At 41.9% G+C, this 14,579-nt stretch overlaps 1 long non-coding RNA gene across 1 annotated transcript in view; it reads left to right on the plus strand.

Moving 5' to 3' along the window:
* LOC119500139 overlaps positions 1–14,579 on the plus strand; it is a 55,533-nt gene that overhangs the window by 12,861 nt on the left and 28,093 nt on the right. The gene's annotated exons all lie outside the window — the stretch shown is intronic.

Here is a 14,579-nt window from a genome sequence, read left to right on the forward strand (position 1 = left end):
TTTGTTTTCATTTTTTCATACTTCAAAACACTGCTATATCCCCTTCACACTGTGGTCTTATTTTGTTTTTTTCCACTTAGACCTTCATTACATTGCTGTTAATAGTCTGTCAATGTGAGCCGTATTCAAGCCATCTTTAAGCCCAAACAGAAGTCTTCTAAAAACGTATATATAAAGACTAAAGTCTGTCATACAGTTTTGTTTAAGCAGTCAGACATATTAAGTGTGTTTTGAGTGGAGAGCAGTGAAGTATTGAAATTGATACCTGCCTACGGGGCACGCGCAGTCCTTCCAGAACAAAAGCTGAAAACTTAAGAAGACGTTGTTTTAAAAGAGGAAGAGTAACGGTACGTGCCCACAGGCATCGCCTCACTTCCCAGCATTGGACGCTTGATGGGCTGCCACTAGACACAAGGCACTTGTCTGATTGGCATCTGATTGGACGAAGGCTTTCCCCTTGTGGGCTGCTGCTCCCAGCTTTCAAACCGGAACCAACATGGCGGCTCGTTTGGAAACTTTCTTCTCTTACATCACGAAAATAGTTCACCGAAATGTGTTTCTGATAACATTTTATGAAATATCGACAACGCTTAGTTTGAAAGTTTCAAGGGAGTCATTAACGCCATAAAACAATCAGAAAATAACATTTGATTTCCCTGATTCACTGCTTCGTTCTCACTAACGCCGCTCCCTCTCTTCATTCAATTTATAGCTCGCTCAACCGTCGCTGCTCTCTCGCTCCCTTGCTTGCTTGATGAGCCATGGAGGTGTGGCCAACTTTGAACGTTGTGCATTTACAAACGACTACCGACAACTGTTACATATTATACCTTTAAAATATTCGGTATAAATGACTTATTATTAATGGTTTGCCCTTTTTGATGGGGGGCTAATGTAGATTTGACAGTTGATAGATAATATGAGTTCCTGGGACACACTTTATGTGAACTATTGTGCTGTAAACAAAACAGCCATGTGTCCTCAAAGTGACTGAAGTATTGTGTATCATAGTTCTTGTCTTTTTCACAGTCTGAGTGTATCACAGGACTCTGTTCTCTCATCAGCATTTTCTGGTTCTTTCAATTGTGGACACAATGAGCAAATGAGATACAGTAGTATAAAGAGCAGTCATCACGTCTGCAGTTTCTCCACAGAAAATAAAAGTTATGGCTCCACTGTAAAAGCAGCTAAAGACTTGTTGTAAACACTGCATAAGTAGTGCACAGAGGGACTTGCAGAGGGCTTTCCCTGTGTTTGAGTAGCAAAATGTTTAGACAAAATGTAACTGAACTGATGAACAACAACCAACGAAGAAGAAAGAAAGTGTGTGTAAACAAAAAATGAACTTGGTGCATTTGCAGATTTAGAAAATATTACTTCTTACAGGACATGTTTTCTTTTTAAAGCTTTTTTTTCTGTGGAAATTGTGAAACTGGACCATAAAAGTTCCCACAAGTTAGATACGCTTCTCTTCTTCTTAATAGAGGTAGAACGTTATGACCGAGAGCTTCTGAGGACGTTCTCCGCAGCGCAGATTACACAACGTTCCTTATGGAACCGATTTATTGTACGTTGTTTTAGCGGATATTCAACAATAATGTTTTAAAAAAAAACAGGAAAGAACATTCAAATACTTTCCCCTCTCACGCAAACATTGTCAGAACATGTCAAAGCAACATTCTCATGACCTACTGGGATTGTTCGGGCGACGCTTTCGAAAACCAAAAACTGTTCCCGGGGGAAAAGTTTGTTTGAAAGATAATGGAAAATGTCATGTACCCATACGCTCAAAATCTACATGAGTGTCTTTCCCCCCTCACACACACACACACACACACACACACACACACACACACACACACACAGAACAGTCTGTTATAGAAAGACAATAACCTCAGCGTAAACACAACAGAGAGACGGAGGGCAGGGGCAGACGGTGAACTCAATCTCATCAACATTCTTGACAGAAAGTATTTGCATAATGTATCCACTCTAGTATGGTAAGATGTGACCACGAGAAAATATACATCACAATTATACTGTAACAACTATGATTTATTGTATGAGATGGGTCCAGTGAAATACGGCTCTTTGTGCAGAGCAGTTGGACAGACGGAGTCTTAGGAGACCTGTTTTGGTAGGAAGACCATAATTGCTTTGAATTGGCCCTTGCGCAAATGCAGCCTGCTACAGTATGCTGAGAAAGCAGTATAGTGTGTGAATGTGTGTGTATCTGGGTGTTTCTGTACATGCATGTGAGACTGTGTGTGTGTGTTTTGTTCTGCAATCTCCTGACTTGATGAAGTGAGTCCAGTGAGCCAAAGCGTTGCTGAGAGTTCAGAGTCATCAGCGAGGATCCTAGTGAGACAGCGAGCGACCGCAGGTTTGGTCAGGACATGGTCAAGCTTGGGTCAGGGCAGGGTCCGAAGGGAACGGCTATATTAAGTCACTGAGTTTGTTTCAGGGAATGTTTTTAGGGAAAGCAGCTGACCCGTGTTTTTGGGTTCATTGTACTGTAAGTTGTTTGTGTTATTCTTTCTTGTTGCTCCTGAATCGAGCAGTTCCTGGACTGCCATGATCTCGCAAATCATTTTGACTTCAGCGTGAGCAATTTGGGTGTTTGGAAACGTTATCAGGCTTCTGTACAAGACTATTTGCACAGTTCTAAATCTTTCCTGCTTAACCACAGAAACTGGGCAAATTGTTTTCCCACAGAGGTTTCTTTTTCTTATTCCATTAATCCTCCGTAATGTGTAGCTTGATATGGAACGTTTCTGCGCCACACCGCCGTTACACGGGAAGACATTTATTGACGCCGACGGGAGGGCTATTTGTCATTTGCCTCCGTTTTAATTGAACTTCCATTCTCTAGAGTTGCATGACATAATTTGGACTAACATTTGGCGAGCTCTGTTATCTCTATAAATACACAATGTGTCAGTGCAACAGCCAGCTGTGTGCTTCATGTGCACATTTGCAGCCCCGTGGGATTTTCCCGAACTTCTTTCCCAGACCTCGGGGACAGCTCGCGTACATCCCATGCTGCAGCGCTGAAGGTAAAATACCCGTCCGTCCATTCATGGGGAGGACCTCCAGTGTTGTCCTAACCTCCTATTACACGCCATCAATCTGTCACCGTCACAGTCTTGTTACTGTAAGGTCTGCTCCACTTGAAACAAGCCTCTAATTATACTCCCAGTCGACTCCCACTGGACCACATACTGTACGCAGCGCTAACCAGCCACACTGCACTGTAGGTCTGCGTCCACGGGGCAGTTTGAAGACGTTGTCATCTCGCTCTCTTGCCTCTCTCGCTCAATTCCCAAACCTCCACTCAGAATAGCATATAGAAGCAGCCACAACACGGATTAACACCCCTCTCAACGAGCTGATGAAGGAAGCGACGTACGAAAAGACAGATACGGCCACCGTTTCTGTGTTTCTGGGTCTCGGGCTCAGGATATGAAGCTGAATACTTGTTAAACAGCACAAACAACTCTCTCTCTCTCTCTCTCTTTCTTTGCTCTGCTTCCCTGGGTCTAAATTCGAGTGGGAATCGACACAGTGGCCCTGAAATGATTAGTGGTTTCAGTCATTTTCATCCCATGTGTTAGTGTGTGTTTGTTTGTGCCTGAGTATAAGCAATAAAATAGAAACGGGGCACCGGGCAAACCATCCTGTGGGTGGAGGAAACTTCGAACCAATCCGATGATGACATTGCCTTTGGTCACGCTGTTGACAGTTGCTGAGCTGGAAGGCTTTTATTCTGGCTTTTTTTGCGTGTGGGGTAAATCACCAGAACACGAGTTTGCTCCGATATTAGTAGAACATTTTGACCTGTGTGTGTTAGACGCTTTGTTGCAGCCATAACCTGTATATAAGAAGTGGACGTAGTCACCGTGACGTCACCCATTGGTTTGTGGACTGCCGTTTTGAAGCTTCGAGTTCGGCATTTTGGCCGTCACCATGTTGTTTTTTTGCAACCAGAAGTGACAAGAGAGGGTGGAGCTAAATACAACCGAACGCTTAATAAGATAAAGACCAAAGACCATAAGACCAAAAAGGTTCAAATTAGGACTGTCAAAGTCAATACGATAATAACACGTTAATGCAAATTTGTTTTAACGCCACTAATTTCTTTAACGCATTGACACAATGCGGGCTCAGTTTTAAAGGTAGAGTGAAGATACTGGCATCATATGAAACTATAAAAAACCTAATGAATCCACTGGTACCAACCATGTCATACTAGATTGACAGGAAGGAGGTTAAATAACGCTACAAACTTACACTAAATTTTGTCGAGGACAAACTGTCATAGCCATTTTCAAAGGGGTCCCTTGACCTCTGACCTCAAGATATGTGAATGAAAATGGGTTCTATGGGTACCCACGAGTCTCCCCTTTACAGACATGCCCACTTTATGATAATCACATGCAGTTTGGGGCAAGTCATAGTCAAGTCAGCACACTGACACACTGACAGCTGTTGTTGCAATGACAATATTTGGTAGCAACCTGTCAATCCTGAGGTAGCCACGCCTTAAAGCATCCCCTGCTTTATGGTCTATTTGACTCTAAATGGGACCATAATTTACTAAATGAACAACCAGAGGAGTCTCCCCCTGCTGGATATTAGAAAGAATGCCTATTTAAGGCACTTCAGCATTGGCTTCACGTTTCAGACCCGGAGGTTGCTCACTAGTTGCAGCATGTCGGTGTATATCTGCGTGTAAGTGATCCTGGTGTTTGCTCTGAACCCAGCAGCCTTTCACCTCAGCTTCACCCCGGTATCTGCATCTTTTTAAGCAGCTGAACTTGTAACCCGCCGTAATACCGAAGATTAGACCGTAGCCTGCCATTATAAACACGGTGAGTCATGTTCATTAGAACCAAAATGGATGTACAGATCAGTCTGAGGTCAGGCCATTGACGATTAAAAAACACCAGTTGACAGACCAACTCCCCTGTCACAGCCTGTGTTATTCTTGTTCCACGCACAGCCGTCATCTTCTGTTTGTGGGCACTTTGGTAACTCTGACTGATATTTCTAATGGCTTTGATTACATTGCAATTAGAGCAAAAAAGATCTCGTTTTTATTCCCTTCGGTCACATTTTATTTCCTATGGATTTGTAGTGCAAGTGAAAAGCTGGAAAACCGTGTCATGGACTTGGACCGAGCGAGTGCAAGAGGAGAGCTGCATCCAAAAGCCAAGAGGTTCAGCTGAAACAGACGAGTGTATATTATCTTACTAAGATGTCACGGGAGTTATGAATTAGGCCATAAATCATCATTACAGGGTAATATCTGTGCTCTGACCTCTGTGTAATAGATGCCGGATGAAACAAGGCATGTGTAACACAAGACGCAAAATGCGGACCACACAGGAAACTACTGAGGATGAGGTGCCAGAAACTCTGCATACCTTTGCATCAGGATCCCTCATATTTCTCCCGGCTCCAAACATCCTCCTTGTCTTTTTTTTTTTTGTGTAGTTGATTCTGTTTTTTTTTTTAAATGTCTTATCAGGTTTTAATGCATGATGAATGTTTTCTTGGTTATGACGATTTATGGATTTTTTGAGAGGCGCAGAGTGTGTGAATGCACGCCAGCAGATGAGTGTGAGCAGAGTGTGTGGGAGCGTGTGTGTGTGTGTAAAGTACAGCTGTCAGCGCTATCGGCCAACAGTCGAGGAGTGCCTTCGCTGCCCTCTTTGTGGAGCCAATTTTCCCTCAGGAAGCAAAGTGACTCAGTTGTGGTTTGACATTGTTTGTGAGTGCATATTGTGTGTGTGCGTGTGTGTGTTTGAGAAAGCGGGGTAAGAGCAAAGAGTGTCTGTGTGTGTGTGTGTGTGTGTGCGTGCGCATTGCATGCTCACATTCTTGTGTATGTCCATTTGCATGTGTGTGTGTGTGGGTTGAAGCATTTTTAGGTGATTGCATGATTGCTTTCCAGGAATGGCTTGCTTTTTTCTCAGGTCAGTCTGAGGTTTACCTGTCATTCCTCGCAGTGGGAAATGGTTTATGACGGTCGGCGCAGACATCACACACCACTACGCCCCATATGTAAAGTCTAAGAGGAGCACGCGGGGTGCTATCAAAACCACAACGCACAGTTGCAGGACTTCTTCTCATGTCGTACGCATGTCAGGCAAAGTCAGCCAAGGTTGGAAATTTAAGCGTCTTTATCCTCGAATCACCAAAAAAACACATTTCCTCGCTTACCGCTAGTGGTAGCTAACCATGCAGATAGTTTTGGTTTTATGTGCTGAAGTTTTGAAATATGCTTCTGTGAGATTTCTTTCAACACCCCCAATACAATAGAGGTGACTGGAATTCTGCTTGTGGTGTTCAACGTGTTGAAAAATTACAATTGAACATCTATTTCCAGAAAGAATGTTTCTTGGTTGCCCCTGGATAATCCACAGACCTCACTGTGAGCAGTTTTTATTGGAACTACTTTTCTACTGAAGAAATGGTCCGAGTGCACGCTGCCCAGTGAGGTCTGTGGAGTACCCAGTGTACCCAGGACATTGTTTCTGAGGAGACTGCTGCAGAATTTTTTTTTTTTTTTTTACAAAAGTAATTTTGTCAATTCTGTGAGCGCCAAACATACAACTGTGTTCTGTGGTTGTGGTGGAAGTTAAAGAGGCTGTTATCTTAAAACCTAGAAGAACATAATTCAGATATGATCTGCTAGACATCACTTTACGGGACAGGACGTTATTCTTGCCAGATGCCATCGCACGAAGCGAAGCATCAGGCTTTTTTTTTCATACATACATGACACTTGTTATATGACTTAAAGGAGACATATCATGCTCCTTCTCAGGTTCATACTCATATTTGGGGTTTCTACTAAATGTTTACATGCTTTAAATGTGCTCTATATGATACCCAGAGCATTAATATATCATCAAACAACTATTTGCTATGTGAAGATATAGAGGGGTAATGTCTACCTGAGCAGAGAACGAAGTCACTTTCCCTCTGTGTGTGTTGTAATACGAGCTTCTCACTGCTTTGTTGACATAACCGGGCCGGCTTTGTGTGCTTTTAGTGCATGTTAGTGCATGTAAGACGGTTACAGCTGATAACGCTGTCCCGACAGTAGCAAAAACAAACACTTTTAGTGGATGTACATTGACGGTAGGGATGTCACGGTGAGGACATTTTTGGTCAATAAAAGCATGACACCGGTGTCACCGATTACACCCTACATTTTACAAAAAAAAGATGACGCTCAATATGTATGTAGAGTGCTTACTTTTATCTCTAACGTTGGATGGCTGTGTGTTTGGCCTCTCCGGTCCAGCTTTTGCTGCAGGGTGCCGCGCACACCGGCTGTGAACGCTCCGTCCTCCTCAAAGCAATTGCCTCATTAACTGCCAAATAGGCGCTTTTGGTTTCGCTTTGAAACCAAATCCTCCTCCGCTATCGTCTTGTCTGTCAACTCTCTCTTGTTCCGTGTGTTAAATCTCTGTGATGAGACTCGGTACGTGGTTCGCTGGTACGTGAAAATGAACTGAATGGGTTTTAGACAGTGGGGGCAGTGGGCAAGTAATGTAATCAGAGTATTTATGTTATTCTGATTTCTTATCTACTTCTTTGTGTGGTTTGTCTTGTGACTCATGCGTGACTTTGCAGCTGCAACGCTGCAGTTTCCCTTTAGGTCTGATAAAGAACATGATCTTTCTATCTGTGTGCAATATCTTAGCTATCTGCGGATCTCACACGTTTCAGATGATGGATGAGATTCTCTTGTTTACTGTCATCTCTCAGACGTTATCGTCATCAGAGCTCTGCTGCAAAATGCCCACCTACCTTCTTTCCTTTTCACACAGACCGTATCTGTCTGGCAGAGGAAGAAAGCAGATGTGTGAGTGAAAACGTTCACATTTCTGGTCCCGCATGAGCTCACATCGTAACTTGATGCGAAATATCCTTTCAAATAACCCAATCTCCAGAGCTATAAAAACAAATGGTGGTGATTTCCGACATATCAAGATGCTTTATGCTTTTCAAACCAATATTTAATATTCTCCAGAGCTTCATGGTTGTGTGTGACTGCCGGGGTGTTTCTGAAGTGGACATATTTTATTGTATTTTTCACCCAGAAGTTTTGGGGTGTGTGTGTGTGTGTGTGTGTGTGTGTGTGTGTGTGTGTGTGCAACACTACAGTATGAGGTGACCTCATTCTGACTGTGAACCGCCCTCTGGGAATCCCCCAACTCACAACTGTTTGTAGGCCTCTGCATTCATACATGTGTGTGTTGGTCTGTGTAGCTGTGCCATATGCTGAGGTAATGGTCGTCCTCATGGGGACAGCTCATCCTCAGAAACAACCGCTGGGTGGTCCAGGGACTTAAAACAGCAACAGTTGCTTGAAGAAAAGGTACAACAAGTACGTTTTTTGAAGTTGCCTCAGTGCTGCTTATAGACTGTATATAAGAGGTGGATGCAGTCTTTGTGCACATGTTTTTTAGTTGCCCATAGTAGGTTAGTTTCTGGCAAAAGATTATGGAGAAGATCAGCAATAGCCTGGGGACATCAGTAACTATCAACCCAAGTTCATGCTTCTTGAACATTACAAAAGATATCAAAGATGTGAGCGCTAAATATTTGAAATGGCTAAAAGTCACCATTACCTCTGCTAAGAGGGTCATACTTACTTACCTACTACTGGAATGAGAGTGAACCTCCAAACTTCTAGTGGCTTAATACCCTAGCAGAATATGTTTTTTATTTTACAATTTTTATCTATTTATTTCTATTTTTTAATTCCCTTTTTTCTCTCCTTTTTGTTTTTGAATAGTTTGTTTTTCAATTAACAGTTACTATCTGTTATATGTACATATTATTTTATTTGGTGTGGTTTAGGTTGTTGTAGTCTTCTTTTCTTAAGGAAACAATAAAAAGCATGATTTAAAAAAAGAAGAAGTGGACGTAGTCACCGTGACGTCACCAATTGGTTTGTGGACTGCCGTTTTGAAGCCTCGAGTTCGGCATTTTGGCCGTCGACATCTTGGGTTTTTGCAACCAGAAGTGACACGAGAGGTTGGAACTAAGTACAACCAAATGCTGAATAAGACATTTTCAGGCAACCAAAATGTTAAAATTAACTTTCATGAAGTGAAAACACACTGTGAAAGGGTTAAAGTTGTAAGACGAAAACACAAACAACTCCCAAACCACACAACGCCGTGGTAGCGACCTGTCAATCACAAGTTAGCCACGCCCTAAAGCATCCCCTGCTTTATGGTCTATTTGACTCTAAATGGGACCATCATTTACTAAATGAACATCATGCTGTATTGAAGAAGACTTGAAACTAGAGATTGAGACCATAAACTCATGTTTACAATGTTTACTGAGGTAATAAATCAAGGTAGAAGTAGGCTCATTTTCTCATAGACTTCTATACAATCAGAGGAGTCGCCCCCTGCTGGCTATTAGAGAGAATGCACGTTTAAGGCACCTCTTCTCAGACCGGCAGGTTGCCCTCTGGTGCTGCTGCTGTAAGAGTCTAATACACCAAATCTCAATCTAATTCCCTAAGCAGGTTAAACTGTTTATCTTAGCCCTTAGGCACACTGGGGGAAGCTCAGCTGTGATGGTTTTTGCAGCTGTGAGGCCTGGCAGTAACGTATGTAGGTAATGAATGCAAGTTTATTCCAATAAAATCAACTTATTTAGCACATGCACTAACCTAGTGGCTATCAGGAGGAAGTGGAAGACCTGCATGGAGGGTATTAGCATGAGAGAGCATGAGAGAGAAAAGGCAGCTCTTCCTGTACACCGTGTCCTCTGATTCATCTCTATTCAACAACAACAGTATACCAACGCTGGTGACCAGACAGGAAAGGATCGGTATTCCTCACTCCGCTGGGAGTGATGTGGGTGTTTTGTGTAGTACACGTGTTTGTTTTGTGCAGTTTGGCAAAAGGTTTTCCCACTTTGAAGCTCTGGGAAAGAATCAGTCTCCTCCTGCACCTGCCCCCTTCTTCCTCTGTCCTTCTGGACCAAACCTCCACCAGCTGCAGGACTTTTCCTCTTTCTCTTCCCTCCTTCTCTTGTGCAAAAAGGATTGTACAACATGTACGGATCAGAAACATGTAGTCATACCTACAGGTCAAAATAGGTCATCTACCACGGCCTTCCAGAATGACTCATGACTATGAGCGTTTTGATTTAATCTGCCATGATTGTGTTTGAGGTTTGGTTAGACTAAAACTACAAGGTTATAGTTGCGCAGAATATTATTTCTTTTGGTAAATATGTTGAACAGTTGTTTATTTACACATCCAGCAGTTACAGAGCAACATGATGATTCATTTGGAGTCATGTTTGTGTCCACCTCATGAATATGTCCAATATTGAGCTCTGTTTTTGGTCTCTACCAACTCCTGAGGGAAGTTTCTGTCTCTTTAGCTGCTAAATGCTCCACTATGTTCACCAGATGGTTTCTAATTGTGTCTGTCTGCTGTTGAGCAAGTAGTGTACAGTGGCTATTTTACAGCTTTTCTCTGAAAACGAAGCTATGAGAGCGGTGAGAGTGAACCAGAAGAGTAAAGTTGTGGGACGGACGGCTAAGCAATGAGATGAAACTCACTGTAAAGCTCCGTAAAGCCGAGAGGAGCTGCAGATTCAGCTGATTAGATTTTGGTGGTCAAAGGTCACTGTGACCTCACAAAGTAGAGGCATACATGCACGAGGCGGTAATTCTTGTTTGCAGCTTCTATTTTTTTTATTTATTGTTGCTATAGGCAACCACCGAATGAGAGCTAACATTATCTTAACACAAACCATGAACTGTACGTTACCAAATAATGAATAGTATTGTTTAAATTGATGAAAACAACTCACCTGAATTCTTGGGTACCACATTAATAGACCTGCTGTTTTCTGTTCAGATCAACTACTGTTAGTAATCTCAAATAGCTCCAGGTATCCAGCAAGAGTCACCACAATGACGAATAACGCTAATGACTTTGGGCGCTTTTGTATTTTTTCCAACTAGAGGAATTCAGGGCGTTCCCACAAAAAATGCAAGGTACTCGGCAACGCTAAAGCGGCACGTGAAACACTTCACTCTCATTGAAAACAAATACAAAAAGCCGCCCCCGGCTGCTAAAATGTGCTCTGTTTGATCAATGCCCAAGTCCCTACATGTGCTGTTATGTCCTGCCAAAGATTGGCGTCTTGTATAGTCCTCACTTTAACACGCCGAGTTGCACAACAGCTTGTACCATTTTGGTTTCTTGTTGGCCGATAATGCAGAAGTTTTGAACTCCGTTACCACCATCCCTGCTTATTAATATGTCAGCTATCTGGGCTTTCTGAGCTGATCAGCTCTCCAGAGGACAATTCGTTATGGAGTTCAGATGATGACTCATGTTGATTGTTATGATAATAAACATAAAGTCTGACACTTGGGACTTTTTAGAGAGTGTTATTTTTCTCTACAGATTTTTAAAGTTTCTGTAGATTCAATCAGACCTGGAAACAGTCTAGCGGGGAAAACACCCGAGTGAAGAACACTGAGCGGGAACACGTAGGGTTGAATCCCTGCAGGACAAAGACGTGGTGAACACATGAATGTAAAAAAACTATTTAGATGACAATGATGGAGTGGCTTCATGCAAATATATAATGTAGCCTAAGAAACTCTAATATGAAACAGACACACAAAAAGTAAAGAAAACGTTGAAACACGCAGAATATCAATAATAACATAACATAGATTTTTTTTAGCCCACAACTTTACCATTGTGGTTGTGCAACTCTTCTTTTGGTCTCCACCAACTCCTTAGACAAATATTTGGGTTTTGAGCTGCTAGATGTTTGACTTTCTTCACCTAATCTTCACTAATTCTGTCTGTCTGCTGTTTGATGTATGACTGGCACATATCTAAAGCCCCTTTCCCACTGGACACAACACCCACTAACACCCACTAACATCTGGCTTTTGTCTTCAGTGGGAAAGGTTACAATCGGCACTCATCCCCGGGACAAATGACTCTGCAGTAGTCACGGATATTTATCGGATCCAGCTCCGATCGGCAGTGATGGAAACTTTGACACGCGGGTGGACACTGTAATTTTCGCCCCTTTTCCAATGCGATGCTCTGTGACGCGCATTGAAGTGAATATATAATAGGGCTGGGCGATATGGAGAAAATCAAATATCACAATATTTTTCAATATCGTGTGTAAGGCAAATAATACAACAGCTAGAACAGTCTGGTAAGTTCAGAAAATTACATAATTTTACTGTAATGAGAACTTTAAAACCAGGAAAAGACAACATGTATGCTATATTACAATATGGCGATATACAAAATCTAAGACGATATCTAGTCTCATATCACGATATCGATATATTGCCCAGCTCTAATGAATAAAATCAATGGGGATTTGGACAAATATTATAAATTATTAACGTACAATACATGCAATTAATATGCGCTCCTCAAAGCCACCAGACTCCAATCAGACAACACTCATTTTACCTCGCTGATCGTCATAAAACACACCTCATTCGAACTCAAGTAGTAGTCTTTCCACTGTTCCATCAATCACCAACTCTGGTCTGAGAGTTGGAAAGAGAGACTGAATAAGTAAAACCAACATTTTTACTGTTTACTAACTCTGCTTCCGCTGCCGGCCGGCGCGCCCCTGATGCATATACGCGCTTATTTCGGTGGGAAAAGGGTATAGGTTACAGTGTGTCATGGCAAAAGGCTAACCCCAGTTTAAGGAAATGTAACATTGGCTAGATATAAACTGATCAGTTTCAGCAGTCGGACAACCGAAGAGCTGAGTCAAACTTTCTCCCTAATAAACTCTCCGGTCTGATGAGGTGCTTCCCGTCATATTCTGACAAGTGTGAACAAACCTGACGTGTCTTTGGAGACGGAGAATAGTCTTAAAACAGACATTAATTTAAAAGCAGACACAGAGAATAATGAGACAACTTAATATTCTTCTCAGAAAAAACAATATACAATATCACACTCACATAAAACACACACACGGCCAAGTTATCTGGAACACTTTGCTAAGTAAAACAGTTCTCGCTGCTTCAGTCCGTGTAACAAGATTTTAGGGGATTTCATGTTTTTTATCCAAATAACTCGGTGAACCTGCCTCTTGGAAGCGGCCGCAGATCCCAGAGCTGTTTCCATTTGAGCTGATTGAAGTGTCCTGTAAGAGATCCACAGCGCCTGAGGAGACGTCATGCGATACCTTCCCACACCAGCATCTCATCAGCTCGCAGACATGAACTGAACTGTATTGATTAGGCGACAGAGAAGTGGTGTCCCCACCTCCACCCACACCCCCACACACACACACGCACACTAAGCCAGTTCATTTCAAGGGATTTCCCGCTGACTTGATAGTGATACACATATGATGAGCTAATCTCATGATTCCCCACCCAGAACCCTGAACCCTAACCCACCATCACTTAATCAACATTTTTATTTTTTTACTGTAGTAACCCAAATGAAGCTGTTCTCATAAAAATGTCACAACACAAACTGTTGTATAGTATGATAACATCACTGTATCACATATGTTTCTTATGATCTGATAATGCAAATACTATTGAGTGGTCAAGATATTGTTATTCTTTTTGAGGTTTCACACATGAATGACTGTTATCATGTTACATTAACGTTATATGATGTAATAATTTGTTGTTATATAGGACTAATTCCTTTATAAAGACGCATTATTGCAACTTTACAAGGTCAATTGCATTAAATGAATAGTTTAACATTTTGGGGAATATGCTAATACATTTTTTTTTCTCCGAGAGTTCAATGAGAAGATCACTCTCCTGTGCATTAAAGGGATAGTTCAGGTGTTTTGAAGTGGGGTTGTATGAGCTACTTATCCATAGTCAGTGTATTACCTACAGTAGATGACGGTTGGCACGCCCCCAGTTTGGAGAAACAGACAGGAGTTACCACACGGAAGCAAAGCAACGTACTGCTGTGGACGAGGCTGGCAGCAAAACGTATTTTAGACACCTAAAAAGATCAATATATAATAATAATATAACTTAAACTTATATATATATATATATATATGTATATGTATATATATATATATATTTTATTTTTTTTTAAGGTGGGCCTTTCTTTTAGGTGACTAAAATATGCTTTTCTGCCAGCCCCGTCCACAGCAGTACATTGCTTTGGTACAGTGCAGTAACTCCTGTCTGCTTCTCCAAACTGGGGGCGTGCCGACCGTCATCTACTGTCGGTAACACAATGACTATGGATAAGTACTTCATACAACCCCACTTCAAAACACCCGAACTATCCCTAAAGTATGGAGCTAGACCCAGGAGGCAAAGACTGGAATCAAGGGGGAAACAGCTATCCTTGATGGAGAAATGATCTTGTTAATGCTTTATTTTAAAGACCCATATTTTTCCATAATTTCCTCCGAAGTGTCCTGTAAAGAAATCTTAATATAGTACTAATTATAGGGAAAATAGAGACAGTGGTAGTTATTATTTATTTGTCGTAACCTTTCTTTTAGTCAGAGCAAATCAGGTCAGTTGA

This window comes from Sebastes umbrosus, chromosome 13 (genome assembly GCF_015220745.1).
Source record: "Sebastes umbrosus isolate fSebUmb1 chromosome 13, fSebUmb1.pri, whole genome shotgun sequence".
NCBI classification, from domain to species: Eukaryota; Metazoa; Chordata; class Actinopteri; order Perciformes; family Sebastidae; genus Sebastes; species Sebastes umbrosus.